At 35.7% G+C, this 25,623-nt stretch overlaps 1 pseudogene; it reads left to right on the top strand.

Moving 5' to 3' along the window:
- Positions 1–25,623, top strand: part of LOC101723033 (charged multivesicular body protein 5 pseudogene) — a 49,613-nt pseudogene that overhangs the window by 17,352 nt on the left and 6,638 nt on the right.

Genomic DNA, 25,623 nt, shown 5'->3' with positions numbered 1-25,623 from the left:
ATTTTGAATTTTCTAGTACTCGCTAAGAGATTTCTTAAATAAAAATTGTTTGAGCTGGGTGTGGTGGTACATGCCTATAATTCTAGCACTCTGAGAGGATGAGGCTGGAGTATCAAAGTTTGAGCCCAGCCCAGGCAACTTAGCAACTTAGTGAGACCCTGACTCAAAAGAAAAAATAGAACAGGTAGGCTGAGTTATGTAGCTCTGTTCAGTTCAAAAGATTTAGGTTCAATCCCCAGTACAGTAAGAATTCTGAAACAACTATTTAGATAAATATGATTTAAAATAGACCTTACTTTGCTTCTATCACGTAAGGTATACAGATTACTTAATAATTAAGACAAAGATTTCATAATTTGGTTACTGATTGAAAGGTTGAAAATGGAAACAAGACTAAGTATGAATTTAAAATGAATGAAAGATCTGGATGTGACAAAGACTTCTTTTCCTTCAATCTTTGGGATAGTGGTAGAGGAGAGACATATTTACATTACCTGATAGAACAAAGAATGAAAGAAGCCATCTTTGTCTGTAAACAAGAGCAATGAATAATATTTTTGCTCTAATACTTTTTTTGTGTTCTTTCATAGGTTTTTATGAAACTCCACTGATAATTTGATATCTCCACAAATCCTTTTTTTAAAACTATACTGAGTGTTATTGTAAAACAAATTGTTCATTTATAATTAAAACAGAAAATAATTATGTCATTTTAACTTTGTTCTCATGTTTTATGCAATTATAACTGTGATAAGTGTAACATTATTATTATGAAGTAGTTTAATTATCTTTATTCTGGCTAATTTAAGCAAAAAGAGGAAAAAATAAGCTACTGGCATCTAACAGAGAGGCAATCTCCCCAAAGAAGGCAAAGAGATCCTGGGTAGAAAAACATAACAAATACCCACTACTTGATCTATTTCACTTAACTATATTCCAGTGCTATTTTTCTTTGTGATAGTTATTTTCCTGAGCTACTGAGCTGGCATGCTATAATTAAAATTACGACAAGCTCAGATATCCACCAACATGCTTTTTGATAATTTTGTTTTTTCTAGGTAAATACTCTGTTAGACCAGGTACTGATTCCTGACCACAGAGGCATTGCCCTACATATTCTTGGAATGATTGCAACTATTTAAAGTTAAGGTGAGACATATTGGAATAGTGCAGGTTTGGCTCATGTCTAGGTAATGTATTCCTTTTACTGCTTTCTGTTTTCTCCATGGCCATTAACAACAAGGGGCTCTAATAGAGACAGCAGGTGCCCATGGAAATAGTGTTTTATCTTTCAGAAATAGAAGCTGTGTGTATACATGCACAGATATGGTTTTAAGACAAATTTGTAGATTGCTACTTTAAGAAGGACCCCTGGGCCGTGGACATAGTCTAGTGGTAGAATGCTTGCCTGGCACAATCAAGGCCCTGGGTTTGATCTCTGGGGCTGGCGATGGGGGGATAACGCCTGTAACTACTTTAGTTTGCAGTTAGCCAAAAAGGTAGTATCAGAAAGGAGACAAGATGAGCGCTTAACATCTGAAAGACTATCGGAAAAACTTTGATTTTTTTTTGGTACTAGGGATCGAACTTGGGACCTTGCACTTTCGAGGCAGCAGCCGGAACCACTGAGCTAAATCCCTGGCAAAACTTTGATTTTTATCACCATTGTGTATACATCATAATAATATCTATTTATTTAAATAGGACAGCATTTCTTGCTACTTGCATTTTTTGGTAACACGTAAAACACTTTACTCATCCAATTTCTATTGTTTATGGATTTATTTGTTAAATAGGAAGTATCATTCAGGTATTTAATGTATCATTCTGTTATTAAAACAGGTATTCTAACAAGAAACACTAGAGGGCATTCATTACTCTTTGCAAAGATATTTGTACACCATTTTAATGTGCATTTGCTCATACACAATGCTATTTTGTTCATATATGCGAGAAATGAAATAAAACATTTTCTACAATATCTTAGCATATTACTGAACACTCAGAAATCTAAACAACAACAAAACATGAATGAATGGGCTACAAGGCACAAGGATACCTTATATACATTGAAGTTAAAATGGAAACAAATCCTTGTCATTTTTTTTCCTTAAGTCATTTTTGATGTGATATAATTTCTTTTAAAATGTCAACAAATAATACAAATTATCAAATTTTAAAATTTTTCAGCATAGACAAAACTGTCATAACTTTAAAATTTCCTTTGTTCCAAATGCATGTAGAATTTTAAAACATAAGAATAAGTGATACAGAAGTAGTACAGATAAATTACACATTTCCAAGTTGTCATTTTATTATATCACTGATTTTACCCTGTTTTTATTTCTGTTCTCAGTGTTCTTATTGAATTTTCTTGCTCTTTGTATAACTTAATTTATTTGTTTATGCATTAAACTCTTTCATTACGTGCATTATTTATGTACAAAGTATTGCATTGGGTAATTGTGTGTGTGCCACTGCAAAATATGCCCACACAATTTGAGACCAAGTGTGACTCTTCATAAACTTCTGCTATAGAAATGACAGGAATAAGCAGTTTCTTTTAGCTTTAATTTCTTTTTTGATGAGTTTATTTTAGACCTGTTCTATAAAACCTTTAGCTCCAGCTATTCAGTTGTAGGTTACTGGAGATCACGCCCTTCCTTTTTTTTTTTCCATTAAGTTTATTGGTACATTTTAGGTGTAAAATACAGTTACATTCATCATTGAGATCTTGTACCTTTACATGATGTATCTTGGTTCTTATTTTTTTCCCCTTTCCCTGCCCTCCCTTCACCCCCTCCATTCTTCTCCATTTGCAAAGACTTTGTTTACATTTTTTTATTCTCTCATATTTTTTTCTTTTCTCTTCTTTCCTTTCTCCTACCCTTCCCACTTCCCCTGCTCCTTTAGACCTTTTCTTCCTATTACACAATATCAATTATACATTGTTTTAATTGCAAAATCAAAATTTAGAGGACATTACCGCAGATTTTACAAAATTTAAAAGGATATAGAAAGCATATTACAATAATCTGTTTTGAAATAAATTTGACAACTTCTAAGAAGTAACTTGGAAGACAAATTAATGAAACTGACTCTGGAAGAAGTATAAAATTTAAACAGCACCTATTAAAGAAAGTATATTCCTAGCTTCAAAACCTACCTATATGACAACAACAGGCTCATATACATTTTAACTGATGAATTATATCAAACAATGAAAGCACAAAAAAGAAGGAACACTCCTCCCCTCATTTTAGGAAATCAACATTGTGCTAATACTTAAACTGGGTAAAGATAATAGAAGAAAAAAGTATGAACATACATAAAAATTTGTTTAACAAAACAAACTATTAGAAGTCAGATCTGGCAGTATGTAGAAAGTGGTTTTATTATAGGGATGGCAGTGTTGGTTTAGCATTGGAAGATCCACCCCCAAAAGTCATCATTTTAACAGAGGAAAGGAAAAAGCCATATGATCCTGTCACTAGTTGGAGAGAAAGTATTGGACTAAATTTCACAGCTGTTCATGGTAAAAGCTATCAGGAGACTAGAAGTAGAACAGACCCTTCTCAACAGATAAGATGTATACTTCATACTTCCAGCAAAAATGCCTTGTATAAATGGAAAAGATAAAATGCTTTCTCCCTAAGGTGGGGAACAAGGGCAGATATGCCTACTCTTCATCTGTCAATTAAACTTTGAAACATAGGCCCAAACCACAATAGTTTGGCAATAAAAAGAAGCAATTGGGATAGAATTGGCAAGGTAGAAGTAAAATCTTTATATGGAGATGAAATGATCATCTGCAGAGAAAATACCAATAAATTTCTAGGAGCCCCTATAACTTGTATTTGCATTTAGCAGGATTAGAAAACACAAGGTATATATAAAAATTCAGGTCTATGTACACTTGCTATAAATTAAGAATTGGATATTGAAATTTAAAAGTTTTGTAGGAGTACAAAGGACCTAGAAAAGTAAAAAGAAAAAAAAACCAGAAAAAAAGTGTTGGAAGACATTTATTACCTAATTTTAAGACTTCCTCTAAAGCTTCAGTAATCAAGGCAGTGTTGGTGTAAGGAAAGACATATAGATAAATGGAATAAAGCAGAAAACCTAGAAATAGAACCACACATATATGGTCCACTGAATTTTGAAAGATTATTTAACATTAACATTTTATAGAACATAAACTCAAGAGCAGAGGAAAAGACAGTGTTTTCAACAAATGGTACTAGAACACCTGTTATCCATATGTAAAATATTAACCTCAACCCTTTATTTCCATACATAAAAATAACTTGAAAGGATCTATGAATCTAAATATGAAAGACTAAAACTATAAAACTTTACAAAGAAATTATAAGGGAAAATGTTCATGAATTCAGGGTAGGCAAGAATTTCCTAGGATACAAAAAACATGAAGCATAAAAAAAAAAATGAGATTCCATCAAAGTTTAGAACTTTAAAAGACATCATTAAGAAAATGAAAAGTAGTCTTTAAACAGACCATATTTATAATACATATAACCTATGACCAGAATATATGAACACTCACAGCTCATTAACAGACAACCCAATTAAAAAATAGACACAAGAAGATAAATAGCCAGAACAGCATAAGGAAAGGTGTGCAACACTAGAATCAGAAAAATACTAATCAGTACAATAACAAGATCTAATTACACACTCATTAGGGAGATGAAGCTAAAAGTTTTAGAAGAACAAACGTCAGCTTAGGTGTGAATGAGCTAGAACTTTCTAATACTGCTAATGTGAATGTAAAATGATAAAACCATTTTGGAAAACAATATAGAAATTTCTTGTATTACTGTTAAGAACCAACAGTTCTCTTCTTAAGTTTTTACTTAAGAGGAATGAAAACACATGTTCACATTAGATTTGTACATACAAGTTGACTATCCCTTATCAGAAATTCTTGGGACAAGAAGTGTTTCAGATTTTCATTTGAAATCCACTTGATCTGCAAAGAGGATAGCTACTCCTGCTTTTTTGGGGGTTCCTGTCACATGGAATATTGTTTTCCACCCTTTAAGTTTCAGTTCTGAGTTTCTTTTTGAATTAAATGTATTTCCTGTGTGCAGCATATTGTTGGATCTTGCTTCTTGACCCCTTCTGCCAGTCTACTTCTTTTGATTGGTGAATTGAGACCATTAACATGGATGGTTATAACTGATATGTATTGACTTATCATTGTCATGAGTTTTTCTTTTTTTGGATTCTCCCCCTTTGCATTTAATTTCTTGTCGTACCCAACGGATTCATTCTTCTGGGCTTCCTGGGGTTGTGATCCTTGTTGTCTTTTCCTAGGATATTGTCTAAAATTCTTTGGAGGGCTGGTTTGGTATTCATGAAGTTCCTCAGGTGCTCTTTGTCATGACAGTATCTTATTTCTCCATCAATTTTGAAAGATAGTTTTGCAGGGTACATCAGTCTGTGTTGGAGGTTGTCTTCCTTTAAGGCTTGCAATACATCACTCCAAGCTCTTCTTGTCTTGAGGGTTTGTATTGAGAAGTCTGCTGTGATTCTGATGGGCTTTCCTTTGTATGTGGTTTCTTTTCTGTAACTGCTTGTAGAATTTTGTTCTTCTGTTGGATTTCTGGAATCTTAATAATTGTAAGCCTATGTGTAGATTTTTTTGATTAAGGCTAGTTGGAGTCCTATATGTCTCATTTATCTGTATGTCAAGTTCTTTTCCCCTGGTTTGGAAGTTTTCTGCCATCACTTCTGTGAACGGTTTTTTTATGATGTCTGAACTCTCTCCTGTTTCTTCATTGACTCCGATCAGTCTTATGTTATTCTTCTTTGCATCATCTAGCAGCTGCTGGATTGATTTCTCATGATCCCTTACAGTTTTAAAGCAATTTTCTTTTCCTGGTCACTAATTACAATCTTATCTTCTGTATCTGAAATTCTGTCCTCACATTGGCTCATTCTGCTGCATAAATTTTCAATGGAGTTTTTAATCTCCTGGAAATCTGTTTGCATCTGTTTTATGGATTCCATTTGTTTTCTATGTTGGGATTCCATCATGTTCTTCAGTCTATTTTTTTAATCTGTGTCTTCTCTAGATTATTAATCATGTCTTGCATTATTGGCACAATCTCTGCTGTTATCTGAGAAATTATTTCTGATTTTATTTTTTCCAGATTCTCTTTTGTTGCCAGTCCAGGTGGTTGAGTATCAAGAGTGTTCCATTTCATTTCCCTTTGGGGTTGCTTTAGGTGATCTGGAAGTCTGGTTTTCTGACTTGTTTAAGTGTCTTCTCATTTCAACTTGGGGAGAGGGAGGTTATGTGTAGTGCTGGTGCCCTCCTGGGCCCTGGGGACTGTGGTAAGGCGGCCTGGAGCAGCTCACCTCCTCTGTGCTGGGGGCTGGTGGTGGTAAGGTGGTCCAGAAGCCTCCTCCTGGGTTCTGGGAGTGGCTCACCTCCTCTGCCTCATGCCCTTTCTATCAGGAACTACAAAATGTCTTCATTCTGTAACAATGATTATTCTAAAGGATATTCCAGTAAATAGGTGGCTATATATTTATATGCTTAATTTTAGACCACAATACATAAAACGATAGGAGCAGAGCTGGTGGTATAGCTCAGTGGTAGAGCACTTGCCTGACATTCATGAAGCCCTAGGTTTGATTCCCCACTAGACTGGAAAAACAAAACAAGGACAATGTGAGGAATTCTGTAGACAGGTGTCCTTACTAAAATTTTTTTTATTAGTGCATATTTGTAATACAGAATAATGATGCTAATTTTGGGAAACTGGTACATTCATATAACATACTTTGATCATTTCCCATCCCCTTATCCTCTCTTCCTTCCTTTTCCCTGCCTGTGATCTTCTTCTTCTTCTCCAAGAATCTACCTTCTAGTTTTCTATCATCTCTTATTTATTTTCTTTTTATTTACTTATTTACTTAATTTATTTATGGTTTATTTATTTATAATTTAGGTTTCTCATAAGAGAAAACATGCAAACTGAATCGCTGATTTTACATAGCATGATAGTCTTGAGCACCACCCATTTTCATGCAGATGACATGATTTAATTTTTCTTTATGACTGAATAATCCTTGTATATCAGTCAGTGCTTTCTAGAGAAAACAGATTTAATGCAATACATACAAATATGTAAGAATTTACAAAATTGGTTACATTGGCGGCCTACAGAGTCAGGTGTGCACACTGGGGATCTGAAGATCCAGTCAAAGGCCTGGGTCTCAGTGTAATTACCCATGTGAGTCTGTATCAGGGGGCTGAAGGGTCCACAATGGAAGGGTAAAGAGTTTGCATAGGAAGGCTGAAGGGTCAGTGCTGGAGGCTAAAAGTCTACACTGGAAGCTAGGAGACGACATCCAAGGTGAAAGCTCCTCCAAAGCGAACAGAAGCAATTCTACCTTCTCTGTTCCCCTTTTTATACCATTTTGGCTATAGTCCTCCCTAGGCTGGGTCCTCCACACCCAGAACTATGCTGAGCCAATTTAGTTGGGTGTTACTCAAGTTGACACAATCAATCATCACACCTTGTGTATATATACTACATTTTCTTTATCCATTCATCTGTTGACAGGCCTCTAACATGTTTCCAGAGCTTAGTTATTGTGAATAATGCCTCTGTAGACATGTGTATGCATGTACGTACGGCAATGTGTGTGATACCTTTAATTGTTCAGGAATATATCCAAGAGAGATGTAGCTGGATCAAATAATATTTCTATTTTTAACTTTCTGAGGAATCTCCAAACTGATTTCAGTAGTTGTACTAGTTGACATTTCTACTAACAATGCAGGAAGGCCCCCCAATCCTTACCAGTATTCATTGTTTTTTGGGTATGTTCTTGACAATAACCATTCTGTGTTAAGATGGGATCTCAAAGTTATGATTTACATCTCCCTAATGGCTAGATATGTTGAACATCTTTTTCATATACTCTTGGCCATTCACACTTCTTCTTGTGTGAAATGTCTATTCAGTTCTTTTGCCTTTTTAAAATTTTTCCCCATTCCCTTGCCCTCCCTTCACTCCCTCCACCCTTCCCTATTTACAAAGACTTTGTTTCCATTTTTTCCTTTCCTTTCTTTTCTTTCCCCTACTCCTCCCACTTCCCCTACCCTTTTGGGCCTTTTCTTCTTATTTCACATTATCAATTATTCATTTTAATCCTTATTTACATTTTCAGTTTCTCACACCAGAGAAACTATTTGGTATTAACACGTTTGACCTATTTATTTCACTTAAGAGTATGTCATGAATGTCCATCCATTTAGTTATAAATGTCTCTATTTTGTTGTTCTTTATAGTACTCCATTTTATAAAAAGACCCCACATCTTCTTTATCCAGTCTCCAGTTGATGGGCAACCGAGCTGTTTCCAAGGTTTAGCTATTACAAACTGTGCGGCTATAAACATGGGTGCACATATGTCACTGTGGTATGATTCTTTTAATTCTTTTGGGAAGATACCCAGCAGAGGAATATCTGGGTCAAATGAGACCTCTAGTCCTAGTTCTTTGAGCTATCTCCATACTGATTTCCATAGTGGTTGCACCAGTCTACACTCCCATCAACAATGCAGAAGGGTTCCTTTCTCCCCACAACCCTGCCAACATTTGTTATTGGTTGATTTCTTGATAGCAGCCATTTTTTCTGGGGTGTGGTGGAATCTCAGTGTTGTTTTCATCTGCATCTCTTGAATGACCAGTGATGTTGAACATTTTTCATATATTTATTTGCAGCTTTTACTTCTTTGTCTGAAAAATGTCTGTTCATTTCAGATGCCCCTTTTTTTTTGTATTAAATTCTTTTATTGGTACATTGTAGGTATACAACACAATTACATTTCTCATTGGGAATTGTACCTTTATGTAATGCATCTTGGCTCTTATTTTTTCCCCATTCCTAGCCCTCCCTTCACGCCCTCCACCCTTCCCTATTTACAAAGACTTTATTTCCATTTTTTCCATTTCTCATCATTTTTTCCTTTCCCTTCTTTCCTTTCCCCTGCCCCTCCCACTACCCCTACCCCTTTGGACCTTTTCTTCCTATTTTACATTATCGATTATTCATTCTAATCATTGGTACATTTTAGGTATACAATATAATGACATTCATCATTGGAAATTTGCACCTTTACATAGTCTCTCTTGGTTTTATTTTTTACCCTTGCCCAGCCCTCCCTTCAACCCCTCCATTCCTCCCTATTTACAAAGATTTTGTTCCTATTTTTCCATTTTCTCATATTAATCCCATTCCCTTCTATCCTTTCCCCTAGCCCTCCCACTTCCTTCCCCTTTGCCCCTTTTCTTCCTATTTCACATTACCGATTATACATTTAGTCCTTATTTACACTTTCAGTTTCTCACACCAGAGAAACTATTCGGTATTTACACATGTGTGTCCTATTTATTTCACTTAAGAGTATAGCCTCAATGTGCAGATGCCCATTTTTGAATTGGGTCTTTGAATTTGGGGGTCTAATTTTTTTCAGTTCTTCATATATTCTAGATAGTAGTCCTTTGTCTGAGGTACAGCTGCTAAAATTTTTTTCCACATTGTAGGTTGTCTCTTAGCTCTGTTGGTGGTTTCTCTTGCAGTGCAGAAGCTTTTTAATAAGATGAGATCCAAGTTGTTGATTCTTTGTGCTAGTTCCCATGCTACTGAGGATTTGTTCATAAAGTCTTTTCCTATGCCAATGTTTGCCTTTTGTTTTGATTAGATCATTTATTTTCTGGGGCTTAATTTCTTTGTGTTCTTTGTTTAGCCTAGATGTTAGTCCTCTATTAGCAGTGTCAGAAGAGTAGCTAGAAAAATTTTCTCCCATTCTATAGGTTGTCTCTTCATCCTATTGATTGTTTCCTTTGCTGGACTGAAGCTTTTTTTTTTTCTGTTTAGTTTATTGGTACATTTTAGGTATATAATACAGTTAAATTCATCATTGGGATCTTGTACATTTACATGATGTATCTTGGTTCTTATTTTTTTCCACATTCCCTTGCCCTCCCTTTACCACCTCCATCCTTCTGGACTGAAGCTTTTTAATTTGATGCAGTCACATTTGCTTATTCTTGATATTATTTCCTGTGCTATTAGAGTTCCGTTTAGGAAGTTGTTGCCAGTGCCTATGGCTTCAAGTGTTTCCCCATCCTATCTTCCAGCAGTTTCAAAGTTTCATTTTTATATCTAGGTCTTTGATCCATTTTTATTAGGTTTTAATAAAGGGTAATTGATAGGGGTTTACATCTATTTTGTGCCTTATAATGTCATGTTTCTCAAATTTTTGCATATGGGGATCAGTTTATGGATTTATTCCAACATGTTTTGTACTTCTACTAGTTTCTTCTAATCAGCACTGTTTTCAATCTTCTAAGTTATATATCAGTGGAGGATTAGGAAAAGAAATTACAGAATATATTAAGCATAATTAGAAAAGTAAATTCGTTAGCATTTCCAAAAATACATGACTTTTGCGTTGTTCCACTGGGTGCAGTAGCAAGTGCTTGTGGTTCTAGCTACTTGGGAGGCTATGGGAGGAGAATCATTCAGTGCATGAGTCTGATACCAGGCTGGGTAACAGGATAATATCATTTAAAAAAAGCAATAAATGCAGCAATTCAATGGACTACATATTTTCTTTTAATGTTAAATTCATGGATGGCTTCTATTTTGTTTTTCTTATTGGTACAATTTAGATATACGTAATGATAACATTCATCATAGGGAATTTGTACCTGTACATGATGTATCTTGCTTCTTTTTCCCCATTCTACTCCCCTCCCTTCAATCCCTCTTCCCTCCTTATTTACAAAAGCTTTGTTTCCATTTTTCCTTCTATTCTCTTTCTTTTTCCTTGTCCCTCCCTTCCTTTCCCCCTCCCCCCTTGCTTGTTCCCCTCTCAATTTGAACATTTTCTTCCCATTTCCCAATATTTATTATACATTTTGGTCCTTATTTACACTTTCAATTTCTCAAGTCAGAGAAACCATGTGATATTTGAACATGTGTGTCTGATTTATTTCACTTAGAGTATGGTCTCAAAGTGCATCCATTTACCTAGAAATTTCTCAAGTTTATCCTTCTTTATGGTAGAGTAGTACTATATTGTATACCCCCCCCCCCACATCTTCTTTATTCATTCATCAGTTGACAGGCATTTGGGTTGTTTCCAAGATTTAGCTATTATAAATAGTGCTGCTATAAACATAGCATATATCACATCTGTGGTATGATGCTTTTAATTCTTTTGGGAAGATATCCAGAAGGGGAATAGCTGGGTCAAATGGATCCTCTAGTGTTAGTTTTTGAGGACTCTCCACACTTATTTCCACAGAGGTTGCACCAGTCCACACTCTCATCAACAGTGGAGAAAGGTTCCTTTCCCCCCACAGCCCTGCCAGCATTTGTTATTGGTTGATTTCTTGATAATAGTCATTCTTTCTGGAGTGAGATGGAATCTCAGCGTTGTTTTAATTTTCATCTCTTGAATGACCAGTGATGTTGAACATGTTTTCATATATTTATTTGCTATTTCTACTTCTTCGGGCAAGTGTCTTCATTTTAGATGCCCATTTTTGGATTAGGTCTTTAAATATAGGGGGTCTTAATTTTTTGAGTTCTTTATAGATTCTAGACTTTCTTCCATTGAAGGTGTTTGGCCCCTTTGTCAAAGATAAAGTAGCTAAATATGTTTGGAGTTGTTTCTGCATCTTCTAATTTGTTCCATTGATCTTTGGGTCTGGTTTTTGTTTGTTTGTTTGTTTGTTTGTTTTGCCAGCACCATGCTGTTTTTATCATAGCAGATTTGTAGTATAATTTCACATCTGGGATTGTGATGCCCCCTGCCTTGCTTTTGTTGCTCAGAATTGCTTTTGCTATTCTAGGTCTCTTTTGGTTTCCAATTAATTTTAGGATTGTTTTCTCTAATTTGGTGAGGTAGTCTATTGGTATTTTGATTGAGACTGCATTAAATCTGTATAACAATTTTGGAAGTATGTTAATTTTCACTATATTGGTTCTTCTTACCCAAGATCAAGGGATATCTTTCTATTTTCTGATGTCATTTTTCATCTCCTTTATCAGAGTACTGTAATTTTCAATGTAAAGGTCTTTTATTTCCTTTCTTAGATTGATTCCTAAGTTTTTTGTTTTTGATGCTATTGTGAAAGGTGTTGTTTCCCTGATTTCTCTCTCAGTGAGTTTATTATTTGTGTACAGGGATGCTATTGATTTTTGAATACTGACTTTGTATCCAGCTATCCTACTGAATTTGTTTATTAGATCTAGAAGCCTCTTTGTAGAGTTTTTGGGGTCTTCTATGTAGAGTATCATGTCACCCATAAATAATGATAATTTAACTTCTTCCTTTCCTATCCTTACTTTTATTTCTTTCTCTTGTCTATTTACTGTGCTTAATATATCCAGAACTATATTGAATAGTAGTGGTGATAGTGAACATCCTTGTCTTGATCCTGATTTTAGAGTGAAAACTTTCAGTTTTTGACCATTTAGTATGATGCTGAGTGTTGGTTTGTCATAGATGGCCTTTATCAGATTGAGATAAAGACCATCTATTCCAATTTTTTGTACGGTTTTATCGTAACTTATCAAGTGCCTTTTCTGCATCTATTGTAATGATCACGTGGTTTTTATTCTGTTAATATGGTGCATTACATTTATTGATTTGTGTATATTGAACCATCCCTGCATCCCTGGGATGAATTTTACTTGGTCAGGGTGCATAATCTTCTTGATGATTTACTACATTCTGTTTGCCAGTATTTTACTGAGGATTTTTGCATCTTGTTCATTAGGGAGATTGGTCTGTAGATCTCTTTTTTTTTTGGTACCAGGGATTGAACTCGGGTCCTTGCGCTTGAGCAGCAGGAGGTGAAACCACTAAGCTAAATCCCCGGCCCTGTAGATCTCTTTTTTGATTGGATGCTTCTCTGGTTTTGCTTGCTTCCATGAATAAATTTGGGAGTATTGGTTCACTTTAAATTTCTTTTTTTAAAAAATTCTTTTATTGGTACATTTTAGGTATGCAATACGTTTACATTTATCATTGGGTGCTTGTACCTGTATGTGATGGATCTTAGTTCTTAATTTTTTCCCCATTACATGTGGACCCTTCACCCCCTCCACCTTTCCCTATTTACATAGATTTCGTTTCCATTTTTTTTCTTTTCTCGTAATTTTTCCTTTCCCTTCTTTCCTCTCCCCTTCCCCTCCCATCATGCCTACACCTTTCGACCTTTTCTTCCTATTTCAAATTATCAATTATTCATTTTAATTCTTTTAATCCTCATTTATACTTTCAGTTTCTCACACTAGAGAAACTATTCAGTATTTACACATGTGTGTCTTATTTATTTCACTTAAGAATATAGCCCCAATATGCATCCATTTAGCTATAAATGTCTCTAGTTTCTCATTCTTTATGGCTGAGTAGTACTCCATTTTATAAAAAAAATGACATCTTTTTTATCCAGTTTCCAGTTGATGGGCACTTGGGCTGTTTCCAAGTAGCTATTACAAACTGCTGCTATAAACATGGGTGCACATATATCACTGTGGTATGATTCTTTTAATTCTTTGGGGAAGATACCCAGCAGGGGAATAGCTGGGTCAAATGGAACATTTAGCTCTAGTTCTCTGAGGTATCTCCATACTGATTTTCATAGTGGTTGCACCAGTCTGCACTCCCACCAACAATGGAGAAGTCTTCCTTTCTCTCCACCACCCTCCCCCACACCAGCATTTGTTATTGGTTGATTTCTTCATAGCAGCCCTTCTTTCTGGGGTGAGGTGGAATCTCAGCATTGTTTTCATCTGCATCTCTCAAATGACCAGTGATGTTGAACATTTTTTCATATATTTATTTGCTGCTTTTACTTCTTTGTCTGAGAAATGTGTGTACATTTCAGATGCCCATTTTTGAATTGGGTCTTTGAATTTGGGGGTCTGATTTTTTTCAATTCTTTATATATTCTAGATAGTAGACCTTTGTCTGAGGTACCACTGGTAAAAATTTTTTCCCACATTGTAGGTTGTCTCTTAGCTCTGTTGGTGGTTTCTCTTGCAGTGCAGAAACTTTTTAATAAGATGAGATCCCAGTTGTTGATTCTTTGTGCTAGTTTCCATGCAACTGAGGTTTTGTTCATAGTCTTTTCCTATGCCAATGTCGTCAAGAGTTCTACCTAACTTATCTTCCAGCAAGTTTAGTGTTTCTGTTTTAATATTTAGATCTTTAATGCACTTTGATCTTAGTTTAGTGCATGATGATAAGTATGGGTCTAGTTTTAATCTTTGGCAGGTTGAAATCCAGTTTTTCGAACACCATTTATTAAATAGGCTATCTCTCCTCCAGTGAGGGTGGTTGGTTCCTTTGTCAAAGATGAGGTGACTGAGTATGTCTGGAGTTGTTTCTGCATCTTCTAATGTATTCCACTGATCCTTGGGTCTCTTTGTTTGGCAGTACCATGCTGTTTTTATCACAGTACCTTTGTAGTATAGTTTCAAGTTGGGGATTGTGATACCCCCAGCCATCTCTCTGTTGCCTGCCATTGCTTTTGCTATTCTAGGTCTCTTCTAGTTCTAAATGAATTTTTGGATTGTTTTCTCTAGTTCTGTGAAGTATATTGTTGGAATTTAAATTGGCATTGCATTAAATCTATATAGTAGTTTTGGAAGTATGGCCATTTTCACTATATTAGTTCTCTCTACCCAGGAACAGGGATGTCTTTCCATTTTCTTATATCCTCCTCAACCTCCTTTTTCAAAGTGCTGTAGTTTTCAGTGTAGAGGTCTTTTGCTTCCTTTGTTAGGTTGATTCCTAGATATTTCATTTTTTGGATGCTATTGTAACAGGAATTGTTTCCCTAATTTCTCTCTCAATGAGTCTGTTATTTGTGTATAAGGAGGCTATTGTTTTTTGAGTGTTGACCTTCTAACTGGCTACTCTACTGAATCTGTCAATTAGGTCTAGAAGCCTTTTGACCGAGTTTTTTGGGGTCTTCTATGTAAAGTATCACATCATCAGCAAATAATGACAGTTTAACTTCTTCCTTTCCTATCTTTATTCCTTTTATTTCTTTCTCTTTTCTAATCACTGTGGCTAATGTTTCCAAACCTATATTGAACAGGAGTGGTGATAGTGGGCATCCTTGTCTTGTTTCTGATTTTAGCGTGAAAGTTTTCAGTTTTTGATCATTTAGTATGATGTTGGCTGTTGGTTTTTCATAAAGAGCCTTAATCAGGTTGAGATAAAGACCTTCTATTCCAATTTTCTGTAGAGTTTTTATCATGAATGGGTGTTGGATTTTGTCAAATGCCTTTTCTGCATCTATTGAGATGATCATATGGTTTTTGTCCTTGGCTCTGTTAATAGAGTGTATTACATTTATTGATTTATGAATGTTGAACCATCCTTGCATCCCTGGGACAAATCTGACTTGGTCAGGGTGTATGATCTTCTTGATGACACTCTGTATTCTGTTTGTCAGTATCTTGTTGAGGATTTCTGCATCTATGTTCATTAGGAAGACTGGCCTGTAGTTCTCTTTTTGGATTGGGTCTTTCCCTGGTTTTGGAATCAAAGTAACACTTGCTTCCAGGAATGAATTTGGAAGCCTTGCTTCCCTTTCAATTTCCTTTATGAGTTTAAAGAGTAATGGCAATAGCTCTTCTCTAAATGTCTTGTAGAATTCAGCAGTGAAGCCATCAGGACCTGGGGTTTTCTTTGTTGATAAATTTTTATCACATTTTCAATTTCACTCATTGTAATTGGGGTTTTAGAATTTCTATATCTTCTTCATTTAACTTTGGCAATTTGTATGTATCCAGGAATCTGTCCATTTCTTCTGTGTTTTCCATTTTATTAGAGTACAGGTTCTCCAAGTAGGTATTAATGATCCCCTGGATTTCTGCTGGGTCTGTTGTGACTTTACATTTTTCCTTCTTAATTGCATGGATTTGAGCATTTTCTTCCCTTTTTTTGATAAGGTTGGCTAAAGGTTTATTGATTTTATTTATTCTTTTGAAAAACCAACTCTTTGATTCATTAATTTTTTGTATTGTTCTCTTAGTCTCCATTGCATTGATTTCTGCTCTGATCTTTATAATTTCCTCTCTTGTACGAGCTTTGTTTTTGTTATACTCTTCTTTTTCTAGGAGCTTGAGGTTCTGCATTAGGTTATTTATTTGAGTACTCTCTGTTTTCCTAATATGGGCATTCACTGCTATGAATTTCCCACATAGAACTGCTTTCATTGTGTCCCATAGATTCCTGTATGTTGTACTGGCATTATCATTTACTGCCTAATTTCTTCTTTAATTTCCTCTGTGACCCATTGGTTGTTCAGGAGGCTGTTATTCAATTTCCATGTGTTTGTGGGAGTTTTGCGGTTTCTTATGTTATTGACCTCCAATTTTATTTCACAATGGTCTGATAACATACAGGGAGTAACTTCATTTCTTTTACGTTTACTTAGACATGTCCTATGAGCTATCATGTGGTCTATTTTGGAGAATGACCCATGTGCAGTTGAGAAGAATGTGTATTTTGATTTTGTGGGGTGGAACACTCTGTAATCATCTATTAAATTCAATAGTTTGTTTCATTTCTAGAATTTTGTTGTTAATTTTTTGTCTAGATGATCTGTCTATAGTGGGGTATTGAGGTCCCCCACTATAATTGTACTAGTGCTTATTTGGTTTTTCATGTCCATTAATATTTGTTCTGTATAGTTGGAGGCACTCGTATTTGGTGCATGTATATTTAGGATTGTCATCTCTTCTTCTTGGATTGTTCCCTTCACAAGGATGTAGTGACCATCTTTGTCTCTCTTAATTAGTTTTGGTTTGAGATCTACTTCGTCTGCAAATAAGATTGCTATGCTGCTTTTTTCTGGGTTTCTGTTGCATGGAGAACTGTTTTCCATTGTTTTATTTTCAGTTTATGAATTTCCTTTTGAATTAGATGTGTTTCCTGTATGCAGCATATTGCTGGATTTTGCTTTTTTTTTTTTTTTTTTAACCAGGGATCAAACTCAGGACCTTGTGCTTGCAAAGCAGGCCCTGGAACCACTGAGCTAAATCCCTGGCCCTGGATTTTGTTTCTTAATCCATTCTGCCAATCTATTTCTTTTGATTGGTGAATTGAGGCCATTAACATTGATAGTCATACTTGATATTGACTCATCCTTGTCATGATGTTTTACTGTTGTTGGCTCTTTTATTTCTTATTTTGTCCTCCTTTCCCTTTAGTATCTTACCTTGCCTGGTGGCTTCCCTCTGTTGGGCCTCATGGAGTTGTGACCTGTATTGTCTTTTTCTAGGATATTGTTTAGAATTGTTTGGAGTGCTGGTTTGGTGTTTATGAAATTTCTCAGGTGTTCTTTGTGATGGAAGTACCTAATTTCCCCATCAATTTTGAAAGATAATTGTGCAGGATACAACAGTCTAGGTTGGAAGTTATTTTCTTTTAGTGCTTGAAATACTTCACTCCAGGCTCTCCTTGATTTGAGGGTTTGTGTTGAGAAGTCTGCTGTGATTCTGATGGGCTCTCCTTTGTATGTGATTTGTTTCTTTTCTCTAAGTACCTGTAGGATTTTGTTCTTCTTTTGGGTTTCTGGGATCTTGACTATTATATGTCTAGGTGTAGAGTTTTTTTGATCATGGCTAGTTGGAGTTCTATAAGCCTCACTTATCTGTGTGTCCAATTGTCCACCTGGGAAGTTTTCTACTATTACTTCTGTAAACAGTTTTTTTTATGTCAATTGTACTTTCTCCTGTTTTTTCATGGACTCCTATCAGTCTTATGTTGTTCTTCTTTGCATCATCTAGCAGCTGCTGGCTGGATTGATTTCTTGTGGTCTCTTACTATTTTTAAGAAATCTCTGTTTTCATGGTCCGTTACCACAATCCTGTCTTCTATATCTGATATTCTATCTTCAGATTCCCTTAATCTACTTTGCATGCTTTCAGTGGAGTTTTTAATCTCCTGAATATCCGTTTGAATCTGTTTCATGGATTCCATTTCTTTCTTATGTTGGGAGATCATGGTTTCCATTTCTTTCTTATGCTGGGCATTCATGGCTTCCAGCACATTTCTGAGCTCATCTGTTTTTTTTTATCTGTTTCTGTTCTAGAGCCTCAAATCATGTCTTTCACTCTGCTCACCATCTCTGAAGTTATCTGGGAGATTATTTTTGCTTTGAATTTTTCTAGCACCTCATTCATCTGTTTTGTTACTTCCTGTGCTATCAATTCAGGGTGTCCATGTGATTGATTATCAGACTTTTCCACCTCGTTTCCCCCAGAATTTGCCTTTTGTGGGGTGGAAGTCTGAGTTTGTGACTTGCTTAAATGTCTTCTAATTTTTGTTTTTGGTACTGTCCTTGGTTTAGTTCCTGGGTTGATACTTTGAAGTTGCTCATTGTAAGTATCTTTGTTGATGTATTTAGAACCCTTATGGAATGATTGCTTTGGAGAGGTGTCTTCCAGATATAGCTGTTCTTTAGATTTTTAGTCTCCAACTGTCTCATTTTCATTATTCCAGGAAATAGAACTGATTAGATCAATCACAACACCTTAGCCCAAGTGATACAATTAGCCACACAATACCATCAAGTACCTCTTAGAAAATGACAATTTGTAGTAGTTATTAATCTGTCACCTTTAACTGTGTGAATTAAATCAAAATCAAGGACCACCCCAACATATGTTTATAGTGAATGAACTCTTCAATATAGCAACTTTACCCTTTGGAATAGGGAGTTAGAAGGAGTTGGGGAAGGAGGGATGGGGAGGGAGGGATAAGTAGGTAGAAGGATAGGGGAAGGCAAACAGTGAGGCTAGAGGACACAGATGAGAGAAGGAAAGAGAAGAAAAGAAAAATAAAGAAGAAATACAAATTAGGGCCAGATCAGGAACACAAAGGGAGATGAAGAACAGTGTGGGACAGCAAGGGAGCAAGGGAGAGAGAGAGAGAAAGAAAGAAAAGAGAAAAGAAAGAAAAAAGAGAAAAATAAAAAATTTTAAAAGAGTAGAAAAAGAAGGAAAAAGAATTAAAAATAAGAGCAAAAAATAGTGGTAATTTTGAAAATAACAAATAAAAAAGAAAAATGAAGGGACTGCTTCGGGGTATGTCTCTTCTGTCACAATAGACAACGTGGGCAGCAGTGTGCAGTTATAAGTCAATGAGTCTCGGTAAGCCAGTCATAGACCAATGAGATTCAGGCAGATTTCTGGCTGCAAGTCCCAAGTTGAGCTCCCTGTCCTCCTGCAGGGTTGAACTGTGCAAGGTTCTATTGCAGGTTCCAGATGCCTTTCCCCTGAAGATAGGCCGGGTTCTAATGGAAGGTGATGATCCCTCTAACTTAACCAAGTACAGTGGTCTAGTGTGCCTTTACTGAAGAGATTCTCTTCACTTTTCCAGTGGGCTTCAGTTATCATCAGGGAGCCTGAGAGAGGCCCTGTCTCTCTTGTTCACTTCTGCAGCTCAGGACAATATCCTTTATGTCCCCCTGTGCCTCTGTAGTGTGGAACCAGGTAGCTGCACAGCCAAGAGGCCAGAGGTGGTGTTGGTGGTGGGGCTGTGTTGTTGTAGGGGCCCACGCGGCTCCACTGGAGGTTGTTGGGCATGCCTGGGGGTCCTTACCAGCTCTTGGTCGCAAGTAGGTGTAGCTAGCCAGGCAGAGCTGGGCTCAGTCAGTCCTGGGTGCTCTGCCTGCATGGCTCCACTCCCTTTCAATTTCACGGAAGAGTTTGAGAAGTAACAGCATGAAATCTTTTCTAAATTTCCTGAGAATTCAGCAGTGAATCTGTCAGTTCCTGGGCTTTTCTTTGTTGGTAGGTGTTTAATTAGATCTTTAATTTCATTGACTGATATTGGGTTATTTATAATTTTTATATGTTCTTGATTCAGCTTTGGTAACTCCTATGTATCTAGGAATCTGTCATTTCTCCTGTGCTTTCCATCTTATTAGAATATAGATTCTCAAAGTAGGTATTGATAATCTTCTGGATTTCTGCAGGATCTATGGTGACTTCACCCTTTGGAGGGTGGGAGAAATGAAAGAAGGGACAAGAAAAAAAGTGAAAAGTAGAAGAAAAAAAGTGATTTCACCCTTTTCATTCCTAATTGCATGGATTTGAGTCTGTTCTTTCCTTTTTTTGATACAGTTGGCTCAGGTTTTGTCAATTTTATTTAATCTTTTGAAGAACCAATTCTTTGATTCATTGTATTGTTTTCTTAGTCTCCATTCCATTCATTTCTGTCCTGAGTTTTATAATTTCCTTCCTGTATGAGCTTTGGGCTGGACCTGTTCCTTTTTTAGAAGCTTAGGGTTGACCATTATGGTGTTTATTTGAGCTTATTCTATTTTTCTGATATGGGAATTCATTTCTCTAAATTTCCCTTTTAGGACTGGCTTCATTGCATCCCATAAGTTCCAGTATGTTGTATTGGCATTATCGTTTCATTGTAGAAACTGCCTAATTTCTTCTTTAATTTTCTCTGCAACTCTCAGTGTTGTCTCTGTGCTATTTGTTGTTTCTTTTGGTATGCAGAAGCTTTTTAATTTGATATGAGCCAATTTGATGATTCTTGGTATATTTTTTGTGTCACTGGGTTTTATTCAGAAAGTCCTTGCCTATGCCTACCATGTCTTCAAGAGTTTTACCTGTTTTATTTTCCAGCAGATTCATTTTTTCTGTTTTAATATTTAGGTCTTTGATCCATTTCGATTTTATTTTACAGTAAGAGGCATTGTAATGCCTCTTTTTTTTTTGGTACCGGGGATTGAACTCGGGTCCTTGTGCTTGTGCAGCAGGCGGTGAAAACACTGAGCTAAATCTCCGGCCCCTTGATTTCATTTTAGTATAGAATGAGAGCTATAAATTGAGATTCATTCTTCTGCATATGGATAACCAATTTTCCCAGTGACATTTGTTAAAGAGGTTACCTCATTTCTAGCATATGTTTTGACCCTTTACTAAAGATCAGATGTATAAATGTGCTTTTTTCTTTTTCCTGCATCCCCTATTCTGTTCCATTGATCAGCATGTACATTTTTGTGCCAATACCATGCTTTAAAAAATATATAACTGTAGTTTTGTAATGTAACTTCAAATCTGGAATTGTGATGTCTCCCACTTTGCTCTTGTTGCCCAGTGTTTGTTTTGCTATTCTAGGTCTCTTCTGGTTCCATATGAATTTTAGGATTTTTTCTAGTTCTGTAAAGAGTATTCTTGGCATTTTTATTGGGATTGCACTAAATCTATATATCATTTTTTTAATATGGCCATTTTGACAATATTGGTTCTGTCTATCCTGGAACCAATGTCTTTTCATTTTCTGATATCCTTTTCAGTCTCTCTCTCTTTTTTTCAGAATAGTATAGTTTTCATTGTAGAGGTCTTTCATTTTCTTGGTTAGGTTAATTCCTAAGTATTTAATTTTCTTGAAACTATTGTTAATGGAATTGTTTCCTGATTCCTTTTTTGGTGGGTTCATTGTTAGTGTACAGGAATGTTATTGATTTTTGTATGTTTATTTAGTATCTTGTCACTTTGCTGAATTGTTTATTCTAGGGGTTTGAAGGAGTCTTTGGGGTCTTCTATGTAAAGGATCATGCTACACAAATAGGGATAGTTTGACTTCTTCTTTTTTTATATGTATCCTTTTTATTTCTTCTTTTACCTGATAGCTCTGGCTAAAATTTCAAGCACTATATTGAACAGGAGTGGTGAGAGTGGACATCTTTGTCTTTTTCCTTATTTTATAGGAAACACTTTCAGTGTTTTCCCATTTAGTGTGATGTTGGCATGTCATAAATAGCTTTTATCAGTTCAGTTAATATCCTCTTGTACCTTTGTCAGCATTTTCTTTCATGAATGGATTTTGTCAAAGGCTTTTTCTGTACCTATTGAAATGATCATGTGATTTTTCTGCTTTTCTCTGCTTATGTGATGATTTATTGATTTGCATATGTTGACCCATCCTTTTAGTCCTGGAATAAAGCAAACCTGGTTATGATTTATGATCTTGTCAATGAACTGTTGCATTCTGTTTGCCAGTATTTTGTGGAGAATTTTTGTTCATTAGGGAAATTGACCTGTAGTCTGTTTTTTTTGTTAAATTCTCTGGTTTTGTTATAAAGGTAATGCTAGCTTCCAGAAATGAGTTTGGCAGTACTTCTTCCCTTTTGGTTTCATTGAAGAGTTTAGGTAGTATTGCCTTTAGATCTTCCCTGAAGTTCTGGTTGTATTCTGGAGTGAATCCATCAGGTACTGGGCTTTTCTTTGATGGTGGAATTTTCTTTACTGCATGTATTTTGTTGCCTCTAATTAATCTATATCTTCTTGATGCAATTTTGGTAATTTATAGGTGTCTAGGAATTTCTCCATTTCTTCTAGGTTCTCTAACTTATTGGATCATTCATTTTTGAAGTAGTTTCTTATAATCCTCTGGATTTTGGTGGTGGTGGTGGTGATTTCAACTTTTTAATTTCTAATTGCATTGATATGGGGTTTTTTCTTTTCTTTCTTCTTTTTGGTAAATTTGGGTATAAGTTTATAAATCTTGTTTATTCTTTCAAAGAAGCAACTCTGAATCATTGATTCTTTGTGCTCTTTTTAGTCTCAATTTCATTAATTTCTGCTCTGATCTTTATAATTTATTTTCTTATATAAATTTTGGATTTGATGTTATTTTTGTAGGACCTTAGAATGCATCAATAGGTTATTTGTGATGACTCAGTTTTTGAAAAAAATTCCTTAAGATAATTAGCAACAGTTCGATCCCCAGTACCAGAAAAAAAAAAAGATAATTAGCATCTGCATCATTCATTAGATTGTAAAACTTAAAAATAATACTCAATCTTACCGATTTAAAAAATAAATATTATTTTCCTCCTGAGAAATTAATATTTTATGAAGCATCTACTACTGAAAACATTTTAAGAAATATAAAAATTTGCAGAACAATAGAATTTCTATTAAAACTTCAAGAAGATATGAATAGTTTATATCCTCATGTGAACTAGAAACTATCAAATTATTATTTTTTTAAATTTTATTTTATTGGTACATTTTAGGTATGCAATATAATGACATTTATCATTGGAAATATGCACTTTTACATATCTCTTTTGGTTCTTATTTTTTCCCCCTTCCTCTGCCTTCCCTTCAACCCCTCCATCCCTCCCTATTTACAAATCAGTTTTTAAAAATCTGTGCAGTCACAGCTATAAACTTTCCTCTTAGAACTGCTTTCATTGTGTTCCATAGGTTTTGATATATTGTGCTTCTACTATCATTTTATTGTAGGAACTTTTAAAATTTCTTCCATGATTTCTTCTGTGATCCATTAATTTTTCAATAATGTTTTATCTCCATGTGTTTGTGTAGTATCTATGCCTCCTCCTCCTCTTCCTCCTCCTCCTTCTTCCTCTCCTTCTCCTTCTTCTCCTTCTTCTCCTCCTCCTCCTCCGCTTCCTTCTCCTTCTCCTTCTCCTCCTCCTTCTTCTCTTTGCTGTTCCTTTCTAGGTTCATTCCACTATGATCTGATAGTGTACAGGGGATTATTTCAATTCTTTTATATTTATTTATACATTCTTTATGGCCTAAGATATAGTCTGTTTTGGAAAAAGTTCCATGTGTTGCTCAGAAAAATATGTATTCTGTTGTTGTTGGATAAAACACTCTGTAGATATCTGTTTTTTGGTACCAGGAATCAAACTCAGAGCCTCACACTTGCAAGGTAGGTGCTGCGCCACTGAGCTACATTCCTGGCCCTCTGTTAAGTTCATTTGTTCCATGGTTTGATTTAACTCTGATGCTTCTTTGCTAATATTTTGTCTGGTTGACCTGTTTAACTGTGAGAGTGGGGTGTTGAAGTCCCCTACTATTATTGTATTGTTAGCTGTCCTTTTCTGTCCAGTAGATTTTTTTTTTTTTGTACCGGGAATCGAACCAGGGTCTCGTGCCTGCCAGGCAGGCACTGTGCCACTGAGCTACATTCTGGGCCCTTCTGTCCAGTAGTTTTTGATTGATGAATTTTAACATGTATATTTTCAATTGTTATCTCTTCCTGTTGAATTGTTCCCTTTACCATTATGTAGTGTCCATCTTTGTCTCTTCTGATAAGTTTTGGCTTGAAGTCTGTTGTGTTTGAAATAATATAGTTACTCCTATATGCTTTTGGGCTTGGGTTGCATGGAGTATCATTTTCCATCCTCTTACCTTTAGTCTAGGAGCTTCCTTTTGGATGAGGTATATCTCCTGGAGGCAATATATGGTTGCAATTTGTTTTTTCATCTAATCTACCAGTTTGTGTCTTTTGACTGGGGAGTTAAGATCATTGGCATTGAGAGTTATTATTGTAAGGTGTTTACTGAATCCTGTCATTACATTATTTTTCCAGTACTGATTCCTTTAGTTTCCTTTTTCTTTTTAAAATATTCATTAAGTTTATTGGTACATTTTAGGTATACATTATGATCACATTTATCATTGGGAATTTTTACCCGTACATGATATATTGATTCTTGGTTTTTCCCCCATTCTTCTTCCCTCCTTTCCACCCCTCTACCCCTCTCTATTTACAAACACTTTGTTTCTGTTTTTTCCTTCCTTTCTCATATTTTTTTCTTTCCTTTCCCCCATCCCCTTCCCTACTTCTCCTTCCCCTTTGGACCTTTTCTTCCTATTTCACAATATCTATTATACATTTTGGTCCTCATTTACACTTTCAGTTTTTCACAGATCTCTCTCTCTCTCTCTCTTTCTATCTGTCTCTCTCATATATGTACCTATATATAGAATATATATATTTTTTCTTTGACATACAGTAAATATCTACTAAATACAACAATTATATAACATTAACAATAGAAAATAATTCAGCAATAATGGCAGTCAAATAAATATCTAAAAATTAATAAATCTTACTAGTAATAATAAAAACAGAGGGAGTGGGGAAAGGAAAAAACTAGATTACTAGATAAATAATCCAATTAAGGAATAAAAGAAAGTTAATAGAATTAGGTAAAAGTAACTGAAAACAAACAAGCTCTTAGTATTTGTGCCCCTCTGTGCATCCCAAGCCACTGCTATCTCTGTCTAGCTTTGTGACCTGTGGGCTTGTGAGGGGCTCACTTTGCTTCAAAGGACCCTGTGTCCATACATCCTGGGTTATGGCAACCATCCAAGCATTTACTGTGATCTTATTTATCTGAAAATAAATTTCAAGTAAGCAAAATATTCATATTCCTGATCACATTGGCAGATGCAAAAAGCAAACTGACCTCTGGGCTCTGTGTTGGAAGCAGGCAGTGTAGGGAGAGGTCATGCAGTCCACTGGAGTTAATGTCAGTATTTTCAGACCCATTGCCCTCAGAAAACCATACACAACCTGCCTGCCTCCTTGCCCTGGAAGGTGGGACCACCATGTCTTTCCCACTCTGGGCTCACTGCTTCTTAATCTTTTCAGGGGGTCTAGACTGCCCCACTCTCCATGACTGTCTCTTGTGGCTGTCTCCCAACCAGTCACTGTGGTAGGGTGACCCTAGAAACCCTGAAGTGTAATGGTTCTGTGG

Source organism: Heterocephalus glaber, unplaced genomic scaffold, assembly GCF_053883595.1.
Source record: "Heterocephalus glaber isolate CG9 unplaced genomic scaffold, H.glaber_assembly_v1.0 deba00001586, whole genome shotgun sequence".
Lineage (NCBI taxonomy): Eukaryota > Metazoa > Chordata > Mammalia > Rodentia > Bathyergidae > Heterocephalus > Heterocephalus glaber.
The sequence above is the reverse complement of the archived record's forward strand: the minus strand, read 5'-3'. Positions and strand labels throughout refer to the sequence as shown.